This window comes from Pristiophorus japonicus, chromosome 12 (assembly GCF_044704955.1).
Source record: "Pristiophorus japonicus isolate sPriJap1 chromosome 12, sPriJap1.hap1, whole genome shotgun sequence".
In the NCBI taxonomy this organism is placed as follows: domain Eukaryota; kingdom Metazoa; phylum Chordata; class Chondrichthyes; family Pristiophoridae; genus Pristiophorus; species Pristiophorus japonicus.
Genome location: NC_091988.1, coordinates 169,852,334 through 169,867,472, shown reverse-complemented (window position 1 = coordinate 169,867,472; position 15,139 = coordinate 169,852,334). Strand labels below are relative to the sequence as shown.

General features: G+C 41.6%; 1 protein-coding gene across 5 annotated transcripts in view; it reads right to left on the bottom strand.

Moving 5' to 3' along the window:
- The window catches only part of znf512b (zinc finger protein 512B), a 147,422-nt gene that overhangs the window by 116,377 nt on the left and 15,906 nt on the right, over window positions 1-15,139 (bottom strand). The window lies entirely within an intron of this gene.

Sequence of the window (15,139 nt, the reverse complement as noted above, 5' to 3'; positions counted from 1 at the left end):
GCTTGACTAGGCCCAGTCCTTCAACTTTGTTACATTTTTAGTTATTTCAACTTATTTACTTATGCTTACAGCTGGTTTGGAAGTGAGTTGTTGGATAATGTTTTTGTTCTTGTTTTGTTGTTCGTGTCAATATTTATAGTGAAATGAAGGCAAAACCCATAAGGCTGAACTGAAGGAAGGCAATACGGTGGTGGCAATATGGATGGTGGGACCACATGAAAAGGCGCAGGCAGCGCAATGCCGTTCTTGGGTGTGACTTAGCTAGTGTCGATGGCAGATATGTTACTCTTTCCCATTCTGATATAAAGGAGGTACCCGCAAAGTCCCAACCATACCACAGATCAAGATTTGCACGGGTTTTGCAATCTACAATCCAATTTGCTATGTCCACCTAAATATGGAGTCGGTTATGCTCATCTGGGTGTGTGTGCCATGACTCAAGCATGAGTATATATAGAACCTGCTTAATCTCAATTCGCCCATGCTAACTATTCTCTTACATTAATTTTGTGACTTCATAAAACCAAAGTGAATTTTCAATGTCTATAATTACACACAGGGCAGCCTAATCCATACAAGTGTACGAAAGCTGGTTTATTTCTCCAATGCAATGCATTTGTTAAATTACTGCCTGCCAATGATATTGTCTCTGTGCGTCATGATTGCAATAATTCCCAGAGTTGCCTTGAACATTTTACATACAGGACTCCAACAGGCCTTCAAAAGACTGCAGTAAATTATATAAACTAGTGACAGTACAGAGATTGTGGGTCTTTATTTAAGAACCATCTCCCAGAATCTAAATAAATAAGGTAAAAGTACCTTAAAGTATTTATTTTAAAAGCTATTTTAAAAGATGCCAATCTAGATCAGCACACATAATTTTAATAATTTTTACTTAACAAAGACAAATTGCTAAAGATAGTGTGGGTAATTTTCAATTACTGACTGCCCATTTCTCACTTGATAAACAAGGAGCCAACAGATGAAAATGAGCGACGGGGAAGGCGCACCTCAGCTGCCCCATTGATGCTTAAGGCCCATCCAATGCAATGTTCAGGTGGGCATGTAAATGGGTGAAAACCCCACCGGCCTGTTTCAGACAGGAGGCGGTTTACACATTGGGGTCCTACGTCAGTTGTAACTTTCAGGTAAAAATAGATGGAGCTTGCGTGCCCATTTGTACCAGGCAGTGAGCATCTAATCAGTGGTACTTAAAGGGATTGCTTTCCTAATGAAAGGGTACAAAAATATTTCTGGAAGAATTTTTGTGAGGCTCAGAGGAACAGGAGTCTATTCCCGGCTCCACAAAATTACAACAGCCTGCTGCCTGCCAATGATTAACCCCCTACAGGGTCGGCTCGCCCAACCTTCCTCTGCAGGCCCAACTTGCCGGAAGACTCAACGTGGGAGACAAACGATTCCCCACATTCCCACAACCAGCGAGCTGCAGCAGGGTGCCTGACTGGGACCTGTAGCCCACTGGATACATTCAAATAAGGCCCGAACCTCCCAACACGGACACTTTGTTAACTTTGTGCTTGTTTTATGGTCAAAAATTTCCATTGTTTGCCCCAGGATATTTCTATTCATTGGCTTGTATAGTAGCAGTACACGTATATTTACAGGTCTCATTTAAACTGTTTCCCCATTCTAAATCCTTACTGTAAAAAATAATCACCTATAAATACTGTATAATCTTGGTATCAGGACCTCGACATATAAGCTGCACCCTCTTTGGTTCTTGGGCTGTGAACAATTACTTGGTACACATTTATTTGTACTGTACATTTCTGACATGTTCATGTTTATTACTGTTTAGCAAACAATAAACTGCAACAATGAATACTTTATTTTAAGAGGGAAAGAAGACCATATTAAGCAAACCTTGCCATGTAGATATAGAAAGTTGAAGCAGATCAGTACTACAAACCATCAGTCTCCACTGGCTGGATTCATACCTAGCACAAAGGAAGATGGTTCTGGTTGTTCAAGGTCAATCTTCTCAGCCCCAGGACATCACTGCAGGAGTCCCTCCAGGCAGTGTCCCAAGCCCAACCATCTACTGCTGCTTCATCAATGACCCTCCATCATAAGACGAGAAGAGGGGATGTTCGCTGATAATTGTCCAGTCTTCAGTTCCATTCGTAATTCTTCAGATAATGAAGCAGTCCATGACCACATACAGAACGACCTGGACAAGTCAGGCTTGGGCTGATAAGTAGCAAGTAACATTCATGCCACATTAGTGTCAGGCAATGACCATCTCCAAGAAGAGTCTAACCACCTCCTCTTGACATTCAACGGCATTACCATCGCTGAATCCGCCATAATCAACATGCTGGGAGCACCATTGACCAGAAACTTAACTGGGCCAGCCACATAAATACTGTGGCTACAGGAGCAGGTCAGAGGTTGGATCTTTTGTGGTAACTGACTCACCTCCTGACTCCCCATTGCCTTTCAACTACCTACAAGGCACAAGTCAGGATGGAATACTCTCCACTTGCCTGGATGAGTGCAGCTCCAACAACACTCACGAAGCTTGACACCATCCAGGACAAAGCAGCCCGCTTGATTGGCAGACCATGTACCATCCGAAACATTCACTCCGTCCATCACTGGCGCAATGTGGCTACAGTGTCTACCATCTACAAGATGCACTGCAGCAACTCACCAAGACTTCTTCGACAGTACCTCTCAAACCCGCAACCTCAGTCACCTAGAAGGACAAGGGTAGCAGCCGGATAGGAAGAGCACCACATCCAAGTTCCCCTCCAAGTGACACACCATTCTGACTTAGAAATATATTGTCATTCCTTCATCATCACAGGGTCAAAATTCTACTGTGGAAGTACCTTTGCCACACGACTGCAGCAGTTCAAGAAGGTATCCCACCACCACATTCTCCAAGACATTTAGGGATAGGCAATAAATGCTGGCCTTACCAGCGATACCAACATACCTTGAATTAATGTTAAAAAGTCAAAATTGCTTGTGTTGTTACATTTATTAACTGCAAAAATAATTGGTCAGAAAAAGTAGAACAATGTTTGGAGAAAGCACATTTGTCCATTTGCAGAGCTCCTGCTAAAATTCCACCCTTGCAAAAAATCTGTGTAATGAAGAGTAACAAAAAAGCCATTTGTTAGCACTTTCTTAAAAGCAATTATCGGGAACAGCTGCAAAATTCCACATCGTTAGACTTCCCAAAATGACTAGTAGTCGGAGCAGGAAGATGTGGAAGGTGGGACATTATGTAGTAACAAACACGAATGCATAGATTGACCTATGCCACAATCACTATGTGGGTGCCTAGGATATGTGTTACCTTTGTTTAGTCCATCAGTTAAATTGGTATTGTATAATCCATTAACATATAAGCTTTGTAAATGATTATATAGATGCAGCGTATTACTAACTGCACTGCCAACATTTACGAAACGTGCTGAACCGCTTTTATCATGGAATGAATATATATTATTTTGTTACAGAATACAGACATTGAAATTCAAGACCAAAAGCATCCCTGCGCATTGGAAGGTTGAAATGATTAGTTGCTGTTTAGTAGCTTTGCACTTGCAAATATAACAGTAAAAAGTTGTTCAGTATTGCTGTGTGCGAATATTTTATGCATTGACAATGTTGTGCTGCTTTGGCAATTTCTGTTCGCGATTTATGGAGTCCCATGTCAACCTTCATGATATTGTTGTAATACACGAATTGTGTGCAATGAAAATTTAAAGTGAAAGGGCTGGATTTTCCGGTCCTTTGCATTCCTGGTCTCGCCCCGGAGCGGCGTGAAAAGCGGCGTTCAGGCCTCCTGCGCCCCTTCGCGATTCTCCGGTCTGTTTTTACAGTGGTGCTGAAGAGCTGCGCCGGATGTGCAATGCCTCTCGTTGTGACACCGGCAGTAGTTTGGCCACTTGCTTGATCCATCTGCCCGGAAGTACACCCGCAATGACCGTCTGGGAAGTCAGTGCGGTGGCGGCGGTGAGGAAGGTAAAGTGCTCCGAAGGTAAGTGTGAGCATCTGTTCTTTTACTATTTTCAGTGACTTGTGTTGTGGTGGCGTGGGCAATGTTTTGGAAAGGTTTTTGAGGTTTTTTTAAAAAAGGTTTCCTCCCCCCCCCACAGGCCCAGGCCTCTCTCGGAGCTCACATGGTCCGGCACCTTAGTTCGCAAGTTTCCCATGGCGAAAATTCCTTACCAAAGTGCAGGCCATTCCCGGCCGGTTACTTTCCAGCCCTGCCTCCGTTTTTGCCCCAAAAACAGAAAAGCCTAAAATACAGCCCCATGATCTAAGGTAAAAAGTATTATTCACTTAATACTATTCTCCTTATGCTAGTTAATTAGTGATGCCACGAAACAGATCAGTGAAATGCCATGCAGAAAAACCCACAATTTACAATGTCAGATTGTAAGCAGCAGAGAATAATAACAGTGAGGCTATCAGCGCTCGCCATTATTACAGGGTAAATCGGACAGCAACTTCTGGCATCCGCACATGCGCAGTTAAATGTGGTAATCAAGAAGTTGCTGTCAGAGATACCCTGCTCCTCCACAGGGTGACAGGGTGCGCTGTTGTAGTCCTCGCAGATAGACTTGGCACTGAAATCACTGTAATGGCGTGAACATGGCGTACTTACCCACTAGTTTCACACTTAAAATGCCTGAAAAAATTAGGGTTGGTGCATTCAGGAGTAAGAGTTTTTAATGGTGTAATAAGTGATCATAACTGTTGAGCATCCTCTCTGACCCTGCAAAAATAATTTTACGTCTGGAGTCTCCTTCCCTCAGAAGAAAATTAATGTTGCAGATTTTTTTAAAAATATAATTTAAATCCCATCCGTATTTCCCAACCTTTATTTCACTTCCTGTATATGATTTAAATCTCATTTTCATTTCCTGTTTTTCACTTCCTGGTTTGGACTCTGCATGGCTCAGTGAGAATGCTTCAATCTGATTGATTGAAGAGCCTCGCTGTTACTTTCCCTGTTCACAGCTGTCACAGATCCCCTGTAGAGGGTGCCGCACTGAAACATAAACTGGATTAATGAAAATCCACAGTCCACTGACACGCCTGCTAAAAGTCTGTGGGCAGTTTACAAGATAAACGGTGAAAGCAAAATCCAGGTCATTAATGCTGTTCTTTTCAATGACCTTTGTTTATGGAGTTTCAAAGTGACTGCATTAGATATTAGGAAAAAGAGCAATCCAAACTGTAATTATTTCTTTTGTAAAATGTGTTTGTAATACTTATATCCTTTGTCCATTTTATTTCTTGACAGTGCAAAATAGCAAAACTAAGCTTTAAGGCATCTCAACCTGAGGTATGAACATTCTCTGTATTGCAGTATTTTGTACCCCCATATTACATATTTGCATTTGTTATGCTAAATATTTCCTTGGATTCAGCATCACTGGTCTTGTGTTGCTGACAAATTAGGAATTAAGCAAGGAACTCTCACTGGCTTCCTGGAATATTACACAGGCTGTCACATGAATTCCTTTTCTTCATGGTAGAATATATGCTTGATCGGATAGCATAGACAGAGATCGTAAGCCATTAGACAAATTTATTGGACATTAAACAGGTAAATGGACACGACTCAGCATAAAAAGTACATTACAGCAATTATAAACTTTACTAAAGTCCCTGAAATGTCAAAATAAGACATTTTTCCTACAATAACAAGACATTTTTCCTACAATAACCCTCAACATTAAACTGGGCCTTCAAATGTGATTTCCTATCTGGAATAAAAAGCTAGTATCAATAATGGTGACCATGAAACTACCAGATTGTTGTAAAAACCCATCTGGTTCACTTAAGTCCTTTAGCGAAGGAAATCTGCTGTCCTTACCCAGTCTGTCCTATATGTGACTCCAGGCCTCCAACAATGTGGATGACTCTTAACTGCCCTCTGAAATGGCAGAGCAAGCCACTCAGTTGTCAAGAAGGTGGCTCACCACCACCTTCTCAATGGCAATTAGGGATGGGCAACAAATGCTGGCCTTGCCAGCAATGCCCACATCCCGAGAATGAATGAAAAAAAATTAAAATATGGCTATCTGCTTGCCTCATTACCTTGATGGATCTAGACGAACTGCCATCATTGTGCAATGCTTCCCAACATATAGCTCCAAGTTCCTCTGGAATATCCCAAAACAAATGGACGTTAAAAACTGTATCATCCATAACTAGATTATGTAGTCAACCATTTAGAGAATTCAAAATGGCATTTTCCCATTTGAAAACAGCTGCCAAACATTTGCCGTAAGTATCCCCACAGGATGCTTCTATTTGAGGTGAATGGCTTGAACCATTGTTCTGTTCCAATCACTTTTAGTGACCTGTTAGGTCGATTCCCATACAAGAACAGAAGTAGTAATCAATCTACATCGTATCCTCAACTATGCTGTGTCATTGCTTTGTCTTGAGCTGTGTATATCAGCCAGTGTGTATATCAGCGAGTCTGGGATGCGTTTTTTGCTTGCCAGCAACAGTTAGTAGTAACCGATTTTAATCCTATGCGTGCTGTGACCATCAAGAAAAAACCCGAAAGATAATCCACATGGATTAAAATGTTTCATTTAGTTGCACCCTGCCGCATTATTCCTTTTAAGTGACCTAATCCCATTTCTTCCTCACAGTTAAAGGTAATGATTTACCTGTTCCAGGAGGTGGTGAATATGTAACAGAGAGCTGGTGATAAATCCTATCATACGGACAGCAAGGAGTATTCTTGTAAACAACAATGCCAATACAGGCTGCAATTTTACTTACACAGACCAGAAGCTAACATCAGGCTAACTGTATGCAGGGCCTTGTGCATGCTTCACATTCTCACACTTTCAGTTGAGTTATTACACACAAAAATTGTTCACTGCACAGCAACATTAACAATGTATTAGAGATTTTAGCTCATTAAGTGCCTCGTTAACTGCTCAACAAGTGAGTTAGCATCATTACTGCTGATGCATTCGGATTAGATGAACTGTTATTCGTGATTTTTAAAGAAATCTATCTTGCCACAATTGTTATTCAAAATACTGCAGTCTTGCAAGCTTACTAGAAGAGTATGAATATTACATGTATACATTAGCATACAGTTGGATAACTTTCAATAATTCACTGAAAGCGCTGCATGTATATGGTAGAGCACATAATTTATTCACATAGTGAATTATTGGCAATCTAAAGCAGAATACAGTGGGATAGATTCCCCCCCCAATGGACCTGTGGGGGAAGGGGGCTCCAAACTCGGGAGGTGAGGGAGCCGGAGTGGTAGCGGCCCAGGCTGGTTTTGTGAAGCCTGGAGGAACTATTGATGTCACAGGACCCCGATTTAATTAGCTAAAATTAGTGAAGCGCCCCCTTCAAGCGGCTGCCTGGGTCAGCTATTCAGAGGGCCCTGGCAAAATGGGGACAGCCACAGCGACAGCGGAAACGGGGCAATAAATTTTCCACACCATTTTTAGACTGCTACTGTCCCATTTGCGCCGAGCGAGAGGCTTCAAAATCTCCAACTTCTACACAATTTCAGGAATCATTGTATCATTATTACTGGAACATAATGGTACTATCAGTGGTTAAACTCCTCTTAGAATACAGTGCATTACAGCCCATCATGCCTGTGCCGGCTTTTTGACAGGGCCTTCTAATTTGTCCCTCTGATGTTCTTTCCCCATAGCCCTGCACATTTTTTCTTTTCAAGTAATGCCGGTGGTGGGGAAACTATTTAAGACAATAATCCAGGATAAAATTAATTGCCATTTGGAAAAATATGGGCTAATAAATGATAGTTAGCACAGATTTGTTAAAGGCAAATCGTGTTTGACTAACTTGATGAAGTAACGGAGAGGGTTGATGACGTTAGTGCGATTGATGTTGTGTATATGGACTTTCAAAAGGCATTTGACAAAGTACCACATAATAGGCATGTCAGCAATACTGAAGCCCATATGATTGAAGGGACAGTGGCAGTCTGGATACGAAATTAGTAAAGGTGCAAAAAGCAAAGAGTAGTGGAGGAAAATATACAGAGGTGTGCCCCAGGGATCAGTATTAGGACCACTGATCTTTTTGATATATATTAATGTCCTGAATACGGGTATACAAGGCATCGTTTCAAAGTTTGCAGATGACACAAAACTCAGAAATGTAGTAAACAATGAAGAGGATGATACAAAAATTGGCTGTGTGGTTGATAGTGAGGAAGAAAGCTGTAGACTGCAGCAAGATATCAATGGACTGGTCAGGTGGGCAGAAAAGTGGCAAATGGAATTCAATCCAGAGGTATGAAATAATGCATTTGAAAGGGGCTAACAAGACAAGGGAATACACAATAAATGGTAGGATACTGAGAAGTGTTGAAGAATAGAGTAACCTTGGAGTGCATCCACAGATCCCTGAGGTAGCAAGACAGGTGGAGAAAGTGGTTAATACGGCATACGGGATGCTTTCTTTTATTAGCTGAGGCATAGAATATAAGTGCAGGGAGGTTATGCTTGAACTGTGTAAAACACTGGTTAGGTTGCAGCTAGAGTACTGCGTACAGCTCAAGTTACCACATTACCCCATTACATATGATTGCATGGGAGAGGTTACTGAGAAGATTTACGAGAATGTTGCCTGGACTGGAGAATATTAGATATGAGGAAATATTGTATAGGCTGGGGTTGTTTTCTTTGGAACAGAGGAGGCTGAGGGGAGACGATTGAGAGGTCTAATATTATGAGGGACCTATTTCCCTTCGTAGAAAGGTCAATAACTAGGGGGCATAGATTTTAAATTGATAGAAGGATTAGAAGGGAGTTGAGGAGAACGTCTTTCACCCAGAGTGTGGTGGGGGTCTATAGCTCACAGGCTGGTTGAGGTAGAAACCTTCATCGTATTTAAAAAATACTTGGGATATGTAGTTGAAGTGCCGTAACCTACAAGGTTATGGGCCAAGAGCTGGAAAGTTGGATTAGGTTGGATAGCTCTTTTTCATCCGGCACAGACACACTGGGATGAATGGCCTCTTTCTGTGCCGTAAATTTCTATGATTCTATGATTTCTATGAGGATAGTAACAGACTTCAGGAGGACATAGACAGACTGGTGAAATGGGCAGACATATGGCAGATGAAATTTAATGGAGTGAAGTGTGATGCATTTTGGTAGGAGGAATGAAGAGAAGCAATATAAACTAAATGATACAATTTTAAAGGGGGTGCAAAAACAGAGAGATTTGGGAGTATACATACCCAAATCGTTAAAGGTGGTAGAACAAGTTGAGAAGGCTGTTAAAAAAGCATACGGGATTCTTGGCTTCATTAATAGAGGCATAGAGTACAAAAGCAAGGAAGTTATGCTAAACCTTTATAATCACTGGTTAGGTCTCAACTGGAGTATGATAATCAATTCTGGCCACCACACTTCAAGAAGGATGTCAAGTCCTTAAGAGAGGGTGCAGAAGAGATTTGCTAGAATGGTATCAGGGATGAGGGACTTCAATTATGTGGAGAGACTGGAGAAGCTGGCGTTGTTTTCCTTAGAGCAGAGAATGTTAAGAGGAGATTTGATCGAGGTGTTGATAGAGTAAAGAAGAAGAAACTGTTTCCAGCGGCAGAAGGGTCAGAAACCAGAGAAGAGAATTAAGGTAATTGGCAAAAGAACTAGAGGCGACATGAGGAAACATTTTTTTTACACCGCGAGTGTGATTGGGAATGCACTCCCTGAACATTTGGTGGAAGCAGATTGAATAGTAATTTTCAAAAGGGAATTGGATAAATATCTGAAGGGAAAAAAATTTACAGGGCTATGAGGAAAGAGCAGGGGAGTGGGACTAGTTGGATAGCTCTACCAAAGAGCCGGCACAGGCAAAATGGGCCAAATGGCCTACTTCTGTGCTGTATCATTCTATGATATATTCAATTCCCTTTCAAAAATTATTAATCTGCTTCCATCACCCTTTCAGGCAGCGCATTCTAGACCATAACAACTCACTGTGTAAAACAAATTCTCATCTCCCTTCTGCTTCCTTTACCAATTATCTCAAGTCTGCGTCCTTTGGTTACCAAGTTGTTAGGGTTCAATTCCCATTTAAATTATTGGAAACAGTCAATATGAGGTTAGATAACTTACTGATGACTGCCAACTGACATTAATTTAATGGTCAGTATTAGAATTAAACAATGGATTAATTTATAGTGTGGTTATACAATCTGTTTCACCTCATTGCAGTGTTTTTGGCTGCTCATTGATGGAAAAGCAGCATTATATCTTAGGAGTAAGATAATAATTAGATTCTCAAGTGCACTAAGGTAGAGGTTTGAGGACTACCTCGAGTGGTTTTGTACCAGTTGTAGTATAATTCTGGTTTGGTACAAAGCCATGTTCAAAAAGTGTCCAAATAGTCCACTGGACCAACTAAGAACTTGCTGAACTTACTTTTATATATTTTTAATGAGAGAATGGATTCTCCAACTCTGAGCACTCCTATAATTTAAAGTTAGCCAGCTGTGGGGTTTAGCACCATGCTCTCATGCTGACAAGTACACAAAGTGTAGGTAACAGTGTTACCTGGACTGCCTGCTGCACATCAGACCACACCCTTCCCCCAATAACTGTGAGACTGGCACCTGTAATATTTCTGCACCCTTATAAACCTTTCACAGCTCTACAACACAATGGTAACCGAACAATTCAAAAATATTTGCGCGCAGCTTGATGATGCAGTGTGCCCCGCTAACGAGGTGCACATCGGAAAGGTAGAATATGAGATCTGACGCATTTATGAGAAACCTGATCAGCACCGATTACAAAATGTCAAAGTAGTTCAATAACTACATATATGGAAATTGAACTCCAGCCATTGCTTTTGTTTAAATTATTTAACATCTGTTATTCTACCAACATATACATTTTAGCACCAGCTTAGAACCTGCTCTATGGAAAACAACTTTAATCAAAACTGCTTTTCTTCAAAAGTCTCCAGTGGCTCCTCATTTAAGATCCACATCTTCATTTACAAACCCTTGAGGGCATTGTCCTACTCTGCCTCTGTAACCTTCTCCGACACTATGGGGGTTGATCTTAACCACGCATCCCCCACACACCCTCCACCTGCCCCCACCCAAACCCCCCACTCCATGCCAGCAGGAACAGTGCAAGGGAAGGGTTAAACATCCACGTACCGATTGTGAAGATGTACCGTTCCCACCCGGTGAGGGTCCCGCTGAAAGTTGTGGCTCAGTTACCTAATCAGTGCTGCAGCAGCATTTTAACTTCCACATTCAGGAGGCCCGCATGAAAGCAACTCTGACACCTCAAGCAAGGTACAAGCCCAAAGAGTGGCCAGAAGAGGCCAAGGTAAGTAACTTTTTTTATTCTTCAGAGAGATTCCATAGGGGCTAAGAGGAGCAGGATTGATCCTACGGGCCCCTGAAGAAATCCTTGGGCCTCACCTGCCCTGCCCTGCCCCTCCCTTTATCGGGATCTTTTTGGAACCCCCAAGCCCTGCATCGCAAGCTCTTACCTTAAGCAGAGGACTGTTTCATAAGAACATAAGAAATAGGAACAGGAGTAGGCCATATGGCCCCTCGAGCCTGTTCCGCCATTCAATAAGATCATGGCTGATCTGATCATGGACTCAGCTCCACTTCCCCGCCTGCTCCCCATAACGCCTTATCCCCTTATCGTTTAAGAAACTGTCTTAAAGTTATTCAATGTCCCAGCTTCCACAGATCTCTGAGGCAGCAAACCCTCAGAGAAGAAATTTCTCCTCATCTCAGTTTTAAATGGGCGGCCCCTTATTCTAAGATCATGCCCTCTAGTTCTAGTCTCCCCCTCAGTGGAAACATCCTCTCTGCATCCACCTTGTCAAGCCACCTCATAATCTTATACTTTTCGATAAGATCACCTCTCATTCTTCTGAATTCCAATGAGTAGAGGCCCAACTTACTCAACCTTTTCTCATAAGTCAACCCCCTCATCCCCGGAATCAACCTAGTGAACCTTCTCTGAACTGTCTCCAAAGCAAATACATCCTTTCGGAAATATGGAAACCAAAACTGCATGCAATATTCCAGGTGTGGCCTCACCAATACCTTATATAGCTGTAGCAAGACTTCCCTGCTTTTATACTTCATCCCCTTTGCAATAAAGGCCAAGATACCATTGGCCTTCCTGATCACTTGCTGTACCTGCATACTATCCTTTGTGTTTTATGCACAAGTACCCCCAGGTCCCACTATACTGCGGCACTTTGCAATCTTTTAAATAATAACTTGCTCTTTGATTTTTTTTCTGCCAAAGTGCATGATCTCACATTTTCCAACATTATACTGCATCTGCCAAATTTTTGCTCATTCACTTAGCCTGCCTATGTCCTTTTGCAGATTTCTTGTGTCCTCCTCAAATATTGCTTTTCCTCCCATCTTTGTATCGTCAGCAAACTTGGCTCCGTTATACTCAGTCCATTCTTCTAAGTTGTTAATATGGATTATAAATAGTTGGGGTCTCACCACTGATCCCTGCGGACCCCACTAGTTTGTTGCCAACCAGAGAATTTGGCTCCTCCGCGGCCACCTCCTACCCCAATTCCCACTCCCGCTCTCCGTCCTTGACAACATTCCCACCAGTTTCAGGCAGGAGACCAATTTCAGATATTAAAATGAGGCATGTCAGTTAAAATCAGCTAGGCCTCATGGGGTTTCAGACTTGCGGGTGCACTGCCCATTTTGGGACCCCCATGTACTAATCATACTCCGAGTTTAAATAAACGCCTATATTCCAGCTCTGGCCTTCATCTCTGTGCATTCCCCCTCCCTCCACTCCAGCATTGGTGGTACTTCAGCCTTCTCAATCCTACACTCCAAAACACCCTCCCTACACCTCTCCACCTTGTTACTTCTCTCCCCACTTCAAAACCTATCGTCAATCATGTCTTAATTTTTCCTCTACACGGTTCAATGTTTATTTCTACTCTCTAGTCTTGCTTCTCTGTTAAGTACCTTAGAAAATTTACGATACTATGATATATAGCACCTTAATTTTGAATTGTGCATGAAAACCACTATAGCACCAAATCATTTAGTGATATATCTTTTAATTTTTACAGAAAGCCATTTTAAAATTGTCCTTGTGCTCATCAAGGTGAGGAATGTTAGAAAGCTTTCAATTTCAGGCATCCAGTGTCAGCATCAAGCACTCTCAGGTCGAGCATTGCATGGTTAGATGCAGAGATAACTTTCTCTATACTGTACCAACAATGTGCCTCAGCTACAACCAAATGAGAATGTCCATAATGCATCAGTGTGACATTTTCCACAGATGTCATCTTGTGACCTATCTGAACGAGTTTGCTAAGTGGTGCCAAATTAGGAGCAGTTTGTGCTATACTGAAATATTAATGATTCTAAAGTAAATCAAACCTCCGTAATTTATTCCAATCTAATTCTTCATCATTGTGCATCAGATATTAGATAATTGTGTTATTTCATTCAAGAGATATGAGTAACATGCAGTTTGATGACCTACGCTGTTGATGACAGATGGAATATAATGTAGGGAAATGTGAGGTTATTCACTTTGTAAGAAGAATCGAGAAACAGAATATTTTTTAAATATTGAGATGCTTTTAAATGCTGGTGATCAGAGAGATTTGGGTGTCCTTGTGTAAGAAACACAGAAAGCTAGCAAGCAGGTTCAGCAAGCAATAAGGAAGGCAAAAGGCATGTTGGCCTTTATAGCAAGGGGGTTGGAGTATAAGAATCAGGATGTCTTGCTACAATTGTATAGGGGTTTGGTGAGACCACATCCGGGGTACTGTGCAGAGTTTTGGTCTCCTTATCGAAGGAGGTGGTGCAACGGAGGCTCACTAGATTAATTCCTGGGATGAGAGATCTGTCCTATGGTGAGAGATTGTGTAGAATGAGCCTATACTCTCTGGAGTTTAGAAGAATGAGAGGTAAACTCATTGAAACATAAGATACTGAAGGGGATTGACAGGGTAGATGCTGAGAGGTTGTTTCTGAGAGGTAGTGTCCAGAACTAGGGGGCATTGTCTCAGGATAAGGGGTAGGCCATTTAACACTGAGATGAGGAGGAATTTCTTCACTCAGAATGTTGTGAATCTTTGGAATTCACAACACTCTGTGGATGTTGAGTCTTTGAGTGTATTCTGAGATAGATAAGATTTTTGGACTCGAGGGGAATCAAGGGATTTAGAGATCGGGCGAGAAAGTGGATTTGAGGTCAATGATCAGCCATGATCCTATTGAATACCGGAGCAGGCTCGAGGGCCTACTCCTGTTCCTATTTCTTATGCTCTTGATATTTGTCAAATATTAAGGGTATGCAATTGCTCTGAAATTTTCCATTTATTGAGCACTCGCATTATAAGAACATGTGAGGAATATCACAGAAAACGGCATCATGGAATGAACCCATGTTTGATGACTGCAATTAGGAGTCCCAGGGACTACCCAAATGTGACTCTCTCCTCCAACCTCCAATTTTTCCTGTCTTCAGTAGGAGGATAGCACTGCTACAACACGAGGAGAAATTGTTAACAAAAAGTAAGAACCCATTATCTCTATGCCGGACTCCAAGATTTTCACCAAACATTAAATGGGCAGCTATACTAGCACCATGCGAAAGCTGATGGTAAGTGCACAATATAATTTCAATTGTAAACTAAAAATGCATGACCTTTTGTTCCTGGCTTGGCAGAACGTTGTAAAGAAGCCTTTTCTCTTTGCCTAATGTCTTGTTATCAACTGCTAGTGGCCCCACACCATAGCTGGGGCAAAGCAACTTCTTTAAGGTATTTTGTTGCTCTTAATTCCAAGTGATAAATACCGCTCTTATATTTCCTTATGGATACTTTCTGATCTATCACAACCTAAAATACAATATAAATCGTTTAAAGCTTGCTTGTTGATAGAAAAACAGCTAAAAATAATCTTGCTACAACACATCCTTTACTCTAATACTTCTTTTATAGCCACTTCACACGACAGTCTTCTTAAGAATATCTGTTGCACCCCTAAACAGCACAAGGAAATGTACTGCATACTTGTAGTATTAGCAGAGGAACTACATTTTATTCATTTTATCTTTAATATACACCATGATATGCAGTGGTG